General features: G+C 35.2%; 1 protein-coding gene across 1 annotated transcript in view; it reads right to left on the bottom strand.

Moving 5' to 3' along the window:
* LOC129745489 (ankyrin repeat and BTB/POZ domain-containing protein 2) overlaps positions 1 to 12,283 on the bottom strand; it is a 394,509-nt gene extending 382,226 nt beyond the window's left edge. The window contains exons 1-2 of the mRNA XM_055738598.1: positions 10,778 to 12,283; positions 1,373 to 2,226 (exon numbers count right to left, since the gene is read on the bottom strand). The gene's annotated coding sequence lies outside the window, so the exon portion shown is untranslated. The remainder of the gene's footprint in view (positions 1 to 1,372; positions 2,227 to 10,777) is intronic.
* Between the last annotated feature and the right edge of the window lie 1,623 nt (positions 12,284 to 13,906).

Here is a 13,906-nt window from a genome sequence, read left to right as displayed (position 1 = left end):
CTGATATTCAACTGGACGTAAATTTTTTATGAGAAATTTTTAGTATACCCTTAAAGTGTTAAAAACAATATTCCCTCTTGTCAACTTACACGGTGGGGTAAGGGAAAACGTCGAACTTTGAAGAAATTCATCTTCAAAATGATTCAATATATTGGAAAGACCAGAAGGGGTATTCCGAATGTTGAAACTGAAGCGGATATTGAAATTTCTTAAATGTCTTTGTAAATGAAGGTCATTCCCTTTAAACAGCATTCGTTAAAAGTGGAGTAACAAACATAAATTTATACTGCAGGAATACTGCAGATATATCAGTGAAACTTGATATAACAAAAAACAGGAATTCGTATTAAATCCATTTTAAAGCCATTACTCTGACGCATCTGTAAATAAGCTTTGCATTGACACTTGCTCAAATATATGGAACAAATGTAAACTTAGAAATTAGTTTTTGCCAACATTTTTGAATATTTGACTTTCAAAGAGAAAATAAAAAAACGCTGAGATCTTATTTAGTGATGCAACTGATATTTTTTAAATATTTATATTTTTGCCGCAGTAAATTTATTTAAAAAAAAAAAGAAATTTGCACTGTATGTAATACATAAGTAATTTAATATATTTTTCATTACCATGATAAGTGCTCTTTGGGTCTCGAGCCGGTTAAATTTGCCTACCTTCTTCAAGCAGTGGGGGACAAAATTGGAAAAGATGGGAGAGCTCCCATGTAAATTTAAGATAAAGAGCTTTTCAAAGAAAGGACCATATTTAAAAAGGTTTTTTTGGGTACAGAGTACAAATTTTAGATCCTGAAAAACGAGTTTAGAGTTCAAGTTTCAGTAAATAATATATACCATCTTTGAATTTCAATTCAGAACTGCAGCTGCAGCTCTCATTTCAAAGTGGTTGGTTCTGAAGTATGATGAGGTTTGATTTAAAAAAATGCTCTCTAAAATCTAAATTTGAATAAATTTTTACAAATTACATTTATTTCCGGAAGGTGTAGCAAAGCACAACGGGTCAGCTAGTTCTTAGGTATAAATTCTTTTCAATGTTACATGAAGAAACTGATGTGAAGTTATGAACACTTTTGTTTCCTCTCTCGGCTAACTCAAGAGCACGAGAATTGAACCCTTCCAATTTCAAGGCACCAAAGAATTCGCAAGTAATGTACACCGAACAGCTAGCCCACATTTCAAAATAAAAATCCAATCGACATTTGCCCATGAGGGAAATCCGCAACCATGAGCCAGGGAACTTTGAAAAGCTGCTGACGACGACGCTATCCACAGCCAGCAATTCCACACCAAGCCCAGGCCCATCGGAGGAAAGTTGAAACGGTTCCAGCAAACCGTCAGGAGAAGGGCACACTTACCTCACTCGTGGTTCCACGTTTCGTCTCGGCCTCCCCGAGGTCCCCGAAAAGTCCACTAAGGGTCCAAACAAATCCCAAGAGTTTTTTCTTCTGCGATATCACTGCTTCTTCGATTTCTCTCCCGCTCTAAGGAGGAGCGTGCGTTCTCGCTCACTCTAGGCAACTTGCCACGGCACGGCGCGACTTGGGACCAGTTGGCCACTAGCCTAAACTCCAAAGGCGCAGCAGCCAAACGGCAAAAAATCAGGTTTCCCACTGCGTTACAACCGAATTCCTTTTGCGCTTTGCGTCGCCTCTTCGATTCTTCCTTTCCACCAACTCTTCCTGCGTGCGAAGTATCGGGGTTCTTCCCTTCCTTGTGCTTCTCAACTCAACTCAACTCACAGATCACTTCACCGTTTGGACAGACACTTCTCGATCCACACACAAACAGACACCCAAACACAGGCACATAAACTCGCGGCAGCCACGGAACGGTTCACCTTTCTTCTTCTACTTCTTCGACGTCTTCTCTATCGAGACTTCTTGTTTATGGTGTTTTTTTTGTTGCTGCTGAGTTGTTCTTTCAGCACTCTCGCTCGGGATATGTTGGGTCTTGGGTTGGCACTTGTGGAACTTTTCTTTAGGTGTCCAGCGCACAGAAAATTACACTCCTAAAACTTTGGGATTTTTTTTTCTTTTCCACCTTACACTACGCACGAATAGGTTTGGTGATTCGTATTGGAAAAGTTTTTTTTTCTATCTTCTCGCTTAGAATCCGCACCTCAAACATATGATGCAACCATACGTGGTTGAATTTGATGTAGAAACGAAGAAAAAAACGGTCCTACACATTCACTACTGTCCGAATAAGTCTGAAAAATAGAAAGGAAAAACATTCCATTAATCATTACTCGGAGATAACTCTTACTGTTGGTTATAGAGCACATGAATAAAAATCTCTTCAGGACAAAAAGTGGCATCGTCTTTTTTCTTGTGATACTTGCCTGAGGTTATTAATTGCACCACTTAGGATGATTGCCGATGCTTTTCTATTATTTTTGCATCCAAACCCATCCGATAAGCTTCATTATTTTTGCAGTTTTACATTGAGCCGAATATTTGAAAGGAAAATTACGTCATAAGTGGAGAATCAAAATTTGTTCAGAACACATTTTTTATATTTTCAGAAAATAATTCATGTATCGAGAAAAAACATCTTAACCCATGTATATTTGCATATTTAAATTATTTAACATCTAATACATAATTTCGTTTCGAATCGTATCCATTCAAGTTAACAGCTTTTCGAAAAAAATAAGTTCAGATTCACGACACTTGTACTTTGAACTTCCATGACTTTGCACTCTAAGGATGTATTTTGATTAAATTCTACAAGGGAACAGCCTTTTTAGGTGGAAATCTTTTTATAACTAGATTTGGAAGGCGTCATTCGTTCGAATCATTCGTCAGATTTTGTAATTTTTAAAGTTGATCTATTTTGAGTGAAATCAATCTTTGATAAATGAGGAATCAACAAACCTAAATGCAAAACAGAAACTGATTTGAATCTATTTATTATCTTTTATTCAATCAAGAATTTAGATCTTGCCTGGATATTTTAATTGCGGAAATACAACGCCTTAAAAACTTAAATTCTACAATTTCAAGAAATTTGAATAGATAACGTTACAACTATTTCTGACATCATTCAAAAAAAATTTCAAATATTTAAAATTGAAGATTTTAACTCACTTGACAAACTGAGCTGCAGGCTACAAAAGGATTTGACTTATCTTTTAAGATACACCATACATTGCATTTGATTAAAATCGTTATTAAAATGTCGTTGAAACTTCCGTGTTTCGCAGAATTGGGAAAAACTGACAAAAAGAACCCCGCTTTAACTTTTTTCTGCAAAGTCGAAATTACTCGCGATCTACGGGAAAGTTGATTATTGAATTAAAATTAAATTATTTTTCAAATCTTTGTAATATTTAATACTTTTGTACATGTGTGCAAATGGCGAAATGTGCACTTTTCGCCTAAGTTATCTTGAAAACAAGAGCCAAAAACCTGGCCAAAAGTCAAAATTAAAAAATAAGCTATTACTATGATTTTTATGTTTGTTTGCTTCTTGAATACATTTGACACCATATACCAGTCAGTTTTCCAATATTTAATTTTTTTCACGAACAGCAGCGGCTGTCGGAGCTTCACTATTTTAATCAACTGGAATTTTACAACAAACAGTATAAAAATTGCGTCACAGTTCAACATGTGATTGCTGGTTGGATTGATCATTTTTGGGCTTATACCCCTTTGGCTTTGAGGGCATCGTATGAAACTTTTGTCACGTTTAGAATAACAATTTGATAACATTTTTTTATCTGATGAGAATCATATTCATAAACATCTCATGAAAAAGTTTTTTTTTGTATTTCAAAGATATAAAATTAAAATTCATATTTGGTGCAATTCCTGCTTTGGCTCTGATTTGAACTTTGAATCTCTTTTTTTTTATTTTATTCATATTTTATTTCTCAAAACTTGAATTGAAATTATGATTTAGATTTGAGACACTGAATAGGGGTTTCTAATTATAACCTGATTTTTAGATTTGAATTATTAAACTCTTATATCTGTATCTCTAAGGAGTTTGAATATAATAATTTAGTTTATTTTGTATTCTATGTTTCAAATCTTCATGATACTTTCCAATTGCCATTTGGTAAATAGGGGAACTGGGGGTATAATGCCCAGTGTGGGCAAAACGCCCCATTGCGATATCTAGCTAGATATACACATCTTTTAAGAATTCTGTACGTTATTCCGTTCTAATTAACAGTAGAAACCTTTTGTACAAAAAATTGGCATCAAATACGCGATAATTTCCTGCAAAAAAACCAAAAATCTTTTTCAAGCCATATTCCTTGCAATTTGTGCCTCGACTTTCGTAAGGAATTACGGCATCTATCAGCAAAAAAAAAATTACCTGACATCTGTTACAATGATGAACATTGGTCTTGAAAATCATTACAAAACGAAAAATTTCCTTATTCAAATTTTTTTTTCTATAATTTTGAACGATTTTTAATAAACATGTCGAGGTAGGGCAAAATGCGCCATGTCCGTTTATCTTTAAGCATGTTTGATATTTGTTTAAATTTATTTGCAGTTTCATCACAACAATTTTAAAGATATTTATATGTTGTATTGGAAAACATAAGTTGAATTCAAACGAATATATTTAAAATTCCTAAATTTAGTATAGATTTAATTAACTATCCACAAGAATTTCAGTATATCTGGCAGCACTGCGCGTAGCAATACTTTTTTCCATCTGTGAAGTAGAAAAGAAGTGTTTTACCTGGCAAACACTTTCGGAGGCACTTGAATCAATAAACACTTATTAAACGTTAAACGGCGCGATTGGGTACACACAGATGCGCATTGTGCCCCTACTGATTCTGAAATCCAATTTTCAGCCTACTCTTCAAACTTCATTAAATTTAAGGCCTTTTTTGACCTTCCAATTATTCTAATTATCAGATTTAGGCAAAAAATAAACCAAACTTCCAAACACAATCGAAGATTAAAATTAATCTTTTCAAATGTACTCTAAAACAAGTCTTTCTTCTCAACGTTGGCCTTTTGCCCCCTCTTCCCCTATTACTCGATGAAGCACAAATCAGACGATCAATCATGAAATAAAAATCATGTAAAATATCTAGCAGGTCATTTTCTAAATCAGATAATTTTAGTTAGTTAAAAATTGAGAATTAAATTTATAAACAGCTCAAATCAAAGCTTTCATTTTTCAAGAAATTTCTTAACTCTTCCGTAATGTTTGGACGTTGTTGTTGGTTATCCACCATGGGTGCACGGATTCACCGCAGTTTCTGCCTTAGTATGTGCTCACACGCATTCTTTATACTTTTGAAAGCTATACACTTTTCTTTTTTTAATTGTTAACAAAGAAACTCCATGATTTTTTTTAATTACGGATTTTAAGTCGAATATTAATTCAAATGAATTTTAAAACTTTTGTTTGCAAAATGAACTCTCAACTGTTTAAAATAATCATGCAGTATAGAGATAGCTCTAGAGAAGCAAATCTTATATATTTGGAGAAAAGTCTCATTGAAATTTCACGATGTGCTCCAGATAGACGATAAAATATGCGAAGAAAAAATCAGGAGCTCCACGAAATCGTGCATATTGATATTTAAGGCTATGCAGCACAGATGAACTCAGGGCAGCAGAATATACGCACGCTCAAAAATAATAAAAAAAAAGTTTCTGAGACGCCTAACAAAGCGGCTGAATGTAAGAATCTTTTCGAAGCAGATTTCATTAAATAAAAACTCCAAAAATATATGTGTTGATGCAAATCAGACCTTTTTTTTATTGGAATTGAAAAAAATGGAGATTGCGGGTTCAATCCTGCACAGCACAGTCAGTAATTTATCGACACTCTCCAAATTTTTCATTTTCTGTCAATCTAACCTTTCCTTGTGAACTCATTTCCAATAAAAAAGATACTAGGAGTTAGTTGAAAGTTGTTAACCCACCAAAGTTGTTCGCAAAATATTCGTTTCGGGAAAATTTGACCTGTAGTTTGCTGACGTTCCCCTGACCGTAGAGTATGGTGGGGTAAAAGTGCGACCTTAGTGCTATCTTATTTTTAGAAAATTTTGCAGTTGTTTTTCCAAAAAACAAGAACAGCATATGATTATCTAAACTTTTATCTCTCTTCTAAAAATTTAAAAATGCCTAACTGCTATCGAAACGTACTCTTATCCCACCTCTGGGGCAAAAGTTCGAATGATGTGGGGTAAAAGTACGGCAATTCAAAATTCCACATTTCTGTATAAGGTCAAGAGGAAAATTATTTTATATCAATCTTTGCTTACAGTAGCAGCTTCTGTGTTCGCTTCCGATACAAATCCTAAACATGGGAGAACGAACTGTGCGAGTTAGGAGTTCTTCACTAATTGTCCATATTCATTAGGTCTACTAAATCCAGTTCTCAATGTATTTGAGCAATTTTTCGCATGAGCAGGTTTTTGCAAAAACAAAAATATGCGCTGATGTTTCCAGTGCATTCTAAAAAAAGTCAAAAAATTTCCGTTCAAATTTACTTTAGTGGACCCTATATTATTCGTACTTTTGTCCCATTTGAAGTTCGTACTCTTGCCCCTTCAAAGTTTCTTGTGATCTCAGTTTATTGTGCAAAGCAGAGAAATTAATGCAATTCTTTCTTCGGCATTTGATAGTGGTTTAAAACAACTAAACAGACTTATTTAGACTTTCATTGGATGCCAGAATTTTGTTTGCTCAAACATGTTTGCCATTATTTCGAATATTACATTATTTATCCCAAAAAGCTACTTTACCTCATTTATCGGTTGATATTAGATTCATTGTATAGGAAATTTATCCAAGTTTCTTAATATTTCTTAATTCAATAGACATATTTTACTAGCTCATCTATAGTTGGATCCGAATGCAAAAAGTGCCGAAATACATATTTAGGGGTTTATTCGATTTTTGAAATTTTCAAGAATGAATCTATCCAATGACGTATAAGTATGTTGGGGTTCGATGAAAATGTTGACCGCTATCCCTGATTTTCAGGTAGGAAAAAATCTCACTTTGAAAAGAATGACTTCCTATTTTGGCTTTGCTTCGCTGTACCTCATTTCTCAATTATCCGATTTATTAGACTATCATTTTAGTTTTTTTTCTCGTTAACCTAGGGTTGCCATCCGTCCGTGAATGCCCCGCATTCCCGCTTTTCTATGGAAAACTTTTACAAAATTCACTATCTTACACAATCAACACAATTTTTTTATCGAATCCATCTTTTTTCTCAAAATAAGCATACATTTTACAGAGTATACATAAGACAATACTGAATAACCCTGAAGTTAAAGTAAGATTCTGTTTAGTTCAGCGTTCTCAGGGCACGTTCTACCAATGCAATGTAGATTACTTTGGTGTGAAGAAAACAGTCTTTAAGTTGCTTCCATATGATTTTTAGAATGTAATTTTTCGACAGAACCTTAGTTAAATTGCAATACACTACCTTGTTTGACTCAATTCTTGAAAGTATAAAATGATGTAATTTTATCTTCAATTTTCAAATGTTTTAAAACAAATTTGACATGTATTTGTTGATATACAAAGGTTTTTTACGCGAAATCAAATCCGCCGTTTACAAGTAGAGCTTGAAATATTTCTCTCATATAACGTGTTGATTGCCGAGAACGGTGGGAAATAATCCTGATAATTGCGAAAAACTGGATAACTGGAAGTCATGAAAGAAAAAATGAGCAACATCAACCCAAAAAAACCTTAGTAGTGTACTTTCTATGAATCACTTTGGCTGATAGTATACGTATAAGTTTGACATTCAATTATGCTTATTTAAGTGTTTCTTTTTCGGCTTTGTCCCGCTTTTGTCGTGAAATGTCCAGCTTCTGAAAGTATCTGGCAAGCCTACGTTAACCTGATCACCGAATCTCGGTTCTTCAGTATATTGAAATGAAGATTAGGATGATCTAAATGTGTGTTTTGGGTTATATTGACCCGAACAGCTTTGGAAGGTTAAACACTACCCTTTAGGCCATAGGCAGAGTTTTTTTTTTCATGAATTCGATTAAAGGGTTAAACGTTGCTGAATTTATGATAAGCTTGTCAGAATTGCCCTGTTTTTTCCGGGTTTACACGGATATTTAATATAAAATTAGGGAAACTCCGGTCCGGCCCGGATACCCAGATTTCGTTGATGAAAGCCAGCACTTTGTCCGGATTTATTAACTTTATTTGCAAAATCAAACAAAAAAAACAAATTTTGTTGTAATATATATTTATTTATGCATGCAAAACGAAATATTTTGAGCAATTTTAATAAAAATGATCATGAATGGTTTTTGAAAGTCTAAAATTCAATTTAAATTCAGCTGAAAGGTTCTGACGAGAAAAAAATCATTAATTTTTATTTTAGATGAGTATATAATTCCTGGGTTTTGACCGAATTTGGGCGGATATTGGCCTGATTTCTGGACAACAATTTTGAAATCAAATGCCTGGATTTTGCATATACATAAATTAACTTCCGGCCCGGATACGTGCTGAAAAAATTCTGGCAACCTTAAATTTTGCGTAACGGAAATTTCGCTAAAGCATCAAATGGTTGAAACTTATTTTTGGAAATAACCACAGAAGCCGATTCCTGAACCATTGGAAGATGGTTATAAACTTTTATTGACTAACACATAAAAAGCTGAAAAATCAACTGGACAATTATTAAAAAAAACATGAAACCAACAAAATGAGATTACATTCCGTCAACTGGGGCATCATGCAACACTTTTTAACTTCTATGGCGCCTCAAAACTTAATGTCCACAAATAATCATACCGTTTGTACATAAAAAGTTTTGAAGTTGATGGGACATCCAATTGACATAGTCAGAAAAAAATTATAGTTTTACCAGTTTTTTTTTAATTTACAAATTAGTTTCACCAGTTATTTTTTAACTACAAAACAGGCGATTTTCACCCTACTAAAAAAAGGGGGTAAGTTGCAACAAACTGGGATCAAACGAAAAAGCTTGAAAATTTATAGTTTTTAATATATTTGTGATTGCATAATGCATAAAACACCTATTCTAGTACATTTTGGTATTGTTCGAATTCAATTTAACTTTTTTCTTTTTGAAGAAAAAGCATAAGGGTGCTGCATACATTTAAAGGCGTAAAATACTACGAAAATTTCAACCAGCTAAAATCATAAAAATTAATGTTTAGATGGTTGTTATTCGAATAGAATGATCAATCAAAATTATATTTTCTCCGAGATTCTCCGATTCTCCGATTCGTTCTATTGCAAATTGCAGGCCACGGTTTCCTCCTTAACATACGAGTTTTGAAATAAAACAATTGTACTAGACATGGCCGTCAAAGCGTGGGGGAACAATGTTTAGGGGTTTGAGCAAATTCGATAACTGATGATCTAAAGATGCTTTATATAAAGCTAAAATTGAAAATTTGTGAAAAAAAATTATAAATAATCTGGGTGAACGTTGATTTTGCTGCACGATGCTAAAAAAAATGTATGTTATTACAATAAAAAGCTTGCTTGCTGTTTCAAATGATGTTTCAAGGAACTTATGGTTTTTAAGGTAGAATTATTCGAAATCAAACATAGAGGATGAACAACAAATATGTGATGTGTAACTTTGTATAAAGTGTGCGTTTGCCATCCTTGGTGCTTTTTGCGTTCTTTTGAATGCAGTGCATCAGTCATTTAACACACAAAAAAGTTTTTTGGAGATATAGCTCAAAATAACAGGTTCCCAGTCCTCTAAATCTGATTCTCTTGGATTTATTTGTTACGAATATTAAGTTCATCAAGTTTATTTAAAACCTAGACAATAAATATATTGCACTCATTTTAATCGTAATTAGTTGCTTTATAAGAGAGCTAGACAAGGTGGTGCAAAATAAGTCCCCTGGTCCATCATGAGTTCATTACCCTACATGAATGTTGAAAAAATCGATAGAGGATTTCTGTTTTGACTCCATTTTAAATCGTTATAATTCATTAGATGAAATGTTCATTACAGAGGAACGTGATGTATACCATAGGCTTGAGAAAAGGTGGTGCAAAATAAGTCCCCTGGTCCATCATGAGTTCATTACCCTACATGAATGTTGAAAAAATCGATAGAGGATTTCTGTTTTGACTCCATTTTAAATCGTTATAATTCATTAGATGAAATGTTCATTACAGAGGAACGTGATGTATACCATAGGCTTGAGAAACGTTTGGAGCTTATTGTAATAGCTTAAGATGAATTTTTTCTAAAAAAAAATTGTGTAATCGATCATTATTAAATTGCCTTAAAGTTTGAACAAAAATTTATTAGTTCTGACTAGTTCATTTAAAATAATAGTGGTTTTAGTTTGTATTCGAGTTTATTGAACACCATGTAGATGATTTTTTTCCCTTTCAATTAGACAATTGCAAGAAATTATTTCTCCTTACCGCTTATTATTCATTATCAACATGTTTTGGGGCTCCCAAGCATTGACATTGAAATCTCATCCAATATCCAAACAAACCTTGAAGAATAATAAAATCAAATGGTGATAAAAAAAAAAGACCGACATAAGAAATAATAAAGCACATACCGAACCGCTTTTGACTGGTAGGTAGGACCTATCGACTCTTGTCGGCAGATCTGTCTTTTTTCTGTTCTTGAATCCAAACCTCAGAGTTGCTGTAAATTGGTTTTAATCTTCTTCAGGTGCACGCTTTTCTTACTAGTTTTTTTTCTTCCGTTGTTTCTTATGGATGTACCTTCTATATTTATGTAATCGTTCTCTATTATGCGCCTTGTTTTTATTTTCTTACCTTTATTGTTCAGTGCTGCTGCTGCTGGGTTATGGAATTTCCACTGGCATTGCTGCCACGATCGATGGAGCAGTTCTACAGCTTAGGCCATGGGAAGTGACTTCTTTGCGTGGCTGTGTAGCTTTACACCTATATTCTGCAATCTGACTGAGGCTGACTTTAGAAAAGATTGAGCTGGAAGATTGTCTCCATGTAGATATACCGGGTGGTAAAAAAATAGAAACACTGGACCGTTTAAAACCGTTCACAAACACATTTAGCACATAATCGCTACAGGTTCTGAAGAGGGCGCTCCTTCGATTAGCTCTGGCTTGTGAGTTTGGGACCACTAAAAAATGTACCCTTTGCCCAAGTTCTTCACTACGGGGTGTATAGTTTAAAAGCACTGTATTGTATTTGTCGGTTTCACGCTGGGTTCGTTAATCGTGTAGCGTTGAAGTCTATTTCCCGGTTGGAATTCTATTGTAGCTTCACCCTTTGACTGCAAAAGCGTGATTCAAATGCAGCAAAAGTTTCAATCTTAAAAGCTGCATAGAGACTTCAACGAGCAAACAAGTAATGAACCTCGTCGATTCAAGTTCTCAAACAAAAATTAGCACCACTTAATCGAAGATAAATTCAAATAATTAGTTCATTCATCATTTTCTTGACTTCCTTTCGTGAAGATAGCGTGTTATGTTTCTTCGCTAATTATGAGCTACTTTGTTGCACTTTAGCTGAAGCCGGTTTTTTTCTCCCCTGTTAACCCCCTGCGAAACATTCAAATTCCTCGATCAGCGTCGCCCAAGTACAAAAACCTTCGAGGTTGACTATCTCGTCTTGGCCTTATCTTTGAAGAAATAAATTTTATTGTTATTCTCTTTTGTCACCATTATCGTTATCATCATTGAGCATCACCGAAGAATTTTCCTTGCCCACCGAAAGGCCGTTAACACAAAACAACACTCGTTCCACTGTTTTATGATCTCATTTCTTAAGCATTCAAAACATTCTCCGCTTCACTCAGCACCGTTACCATCGGCAACAAAATGCAAGAGAAAAAGATAAACTTTTCAAATGAACAACCATTATTACCGCGCGAGGCCCTCAGGAAGCATACCAAAGGACACCAAAGACATTCGGCGACCTCGCCACATTCCAGGGCTTCAAAAATTGAACAAAAACACCTCCAATTGCGCAAAAATTATCCTTCTTTTGCGGAGCATCTTTTTTCTTTACTGCTCGAGAACCAAGGAAAGTACACGATCTCACATTTCACAACCGTCACTTGCCCCCCGAAAAAGATCCATCATCTCACACAACAAGTCAAGCACAAGAAACACTCCACTCCACAGCATCCACAGAATATCGGCAGTACCGAGCGACCGAGCGCACACGAACCAGACACCAAAAAGCACCACGCGCGAGTACACTGCGCGACCTGTCAAAAGCGACTGCGCAACTCGATCGAGAAAAACGGAGCTCTCAGCTCAGGTTTCAGAAACTTCTCGCTCGGTCAGCAGCGGACCGCGTTGGCTTTTCTTTGGTCCGGTTGAACGAGACTCTGGTTGATCTGGAGTGCTGGCTGCTGGCTGGTTTGTCCCAGGGTCCAACTTAAACTTCAACTTAATAACACCAAACGGCAGAAGCGGAATGGAGTTCAAACCGAAGGCAGTTCAACAAGCAGCAGCCGGCAGTTAAGCCGGGAGAGAAAATGCTTGATCGAATGCTCTCTCGTTGATGAGTACCTGAGGGCAATGTGTTCTTCAGGACGCTGCATTTCAAAACCAAATATATTAGTAACAGTAAGTTCACAACTTTTAGTTTGTTACTTTTAGTTTTTTGCATTAGTTAAATTATTATTTTATGTGTTTAGATGATTTGAAAAATTTATATTTAGTACCTTTGTTCAAAATATACTTTTAAAAAATTGCAACCTACTTAATCAACGTTTTGTCTTTGAATAAAATAGGAAATTTTTATTGAAAAAAGTATTTTCAATCATTTAAAACTCCTTTAGTTCTACCGATTTCCCCGCTTATGCAATTGGAAATGGTTCAGCTTATCTCTAAGAATAAACACAAAAGAAGGGGTGTTGCGAAAATGTGCACCATTTGATGGACGAGCCTTCCAAAATTGCCGATAAAATAAATGCTTTCTATAGAGCATCAGCAACTTCTGAAACCATCATAGTGTATGAGACAGATGTAGATCTTGGCTAGCTACAACTTTGTTTCGAAAACAGCGAACCATTTTTTTTATAATTTGTTTATTTGAAACGGCTCATACCGAGGGTTTTAAAGAGCCAAACCCTTGTTTTTGTATTTACAATTCATTAACTTGTATAGTTGAAGAAAAAAGAATAAAGAAAAAGGGAAGACGAATTTATACACGAAGATCTATAGATTTAAAGTAAAGATATAATTCGAACATGTAATCTAGGTCCACCGCAGCCAACACATCCCTCACTGGAACGTTAGGTGGTTTCCCTCGGTCCCGAAGGGAGTCTTTTAAGTTTGCTCTGGCGATAAGGTGATCCTCACAAGACCAAACAAGATGCTCGATATCATGGTAACCCTGGCCACAACCACACAAATTGCTGCTAGCGAGATTTACACGAAAGAGTAACGCGTCTAAGGAACAATGATTGGACATGAGACGGGAAAATGTTTGAATAAAATCCCGACTCAGGTCCAATCAGCGAACCATTTTATCCAACCTAAAACGTGTAAGGTTAAAAAATCTGTTTTCAAGGTACTTTTTTACTTTGACTGTAACTCCTGAAGGTAAAGTCTGTTTCACATAGAATCTGGTCGCATCTTTTTATTTACTGCAGCGCCCCTAGTTGTCACATCGCAAATCTATTGACAGTGTTTTGATCCGGATGGTTTGTTTACGTAGTGGTGAAGATTTCATCAAGATTGAAGCAGTCAGTCAAAAGTTATCGACGATGGAACGCGAAAAGCGAGAGAAAATTCTGCACACTCACGTAGAGAAACCGACGTGGTCAGGGGTAAATTCCTGAAATATCCAAAATCGACTGTAAATTCGGTGCTGCGTTACGTTACCGGGAGACCCTTACGGTGAATCGAGCAAAACAAACCAGGCGTAAAAGTAGAACATATGATCGGAAGCTGCGAGCAAAGGTCA

Source organism: Uranotaenia lowii, chromosome 2 (genome assembly GCF_029784155.1).
Source record: "Uranotaenia lowii strain MFRU-FL chromosome 2, ASM2978415v1, whole genome shotgun sequence".
NCBI lineage: Eukaryota > Metazoa > Arthropoda > Insecta > Diptera > Culicidae > Uranotaenia > Uranotaenia lowii.
This window is presented reverse-complemented; position numbering and strand designations above follow the sequence as displayed.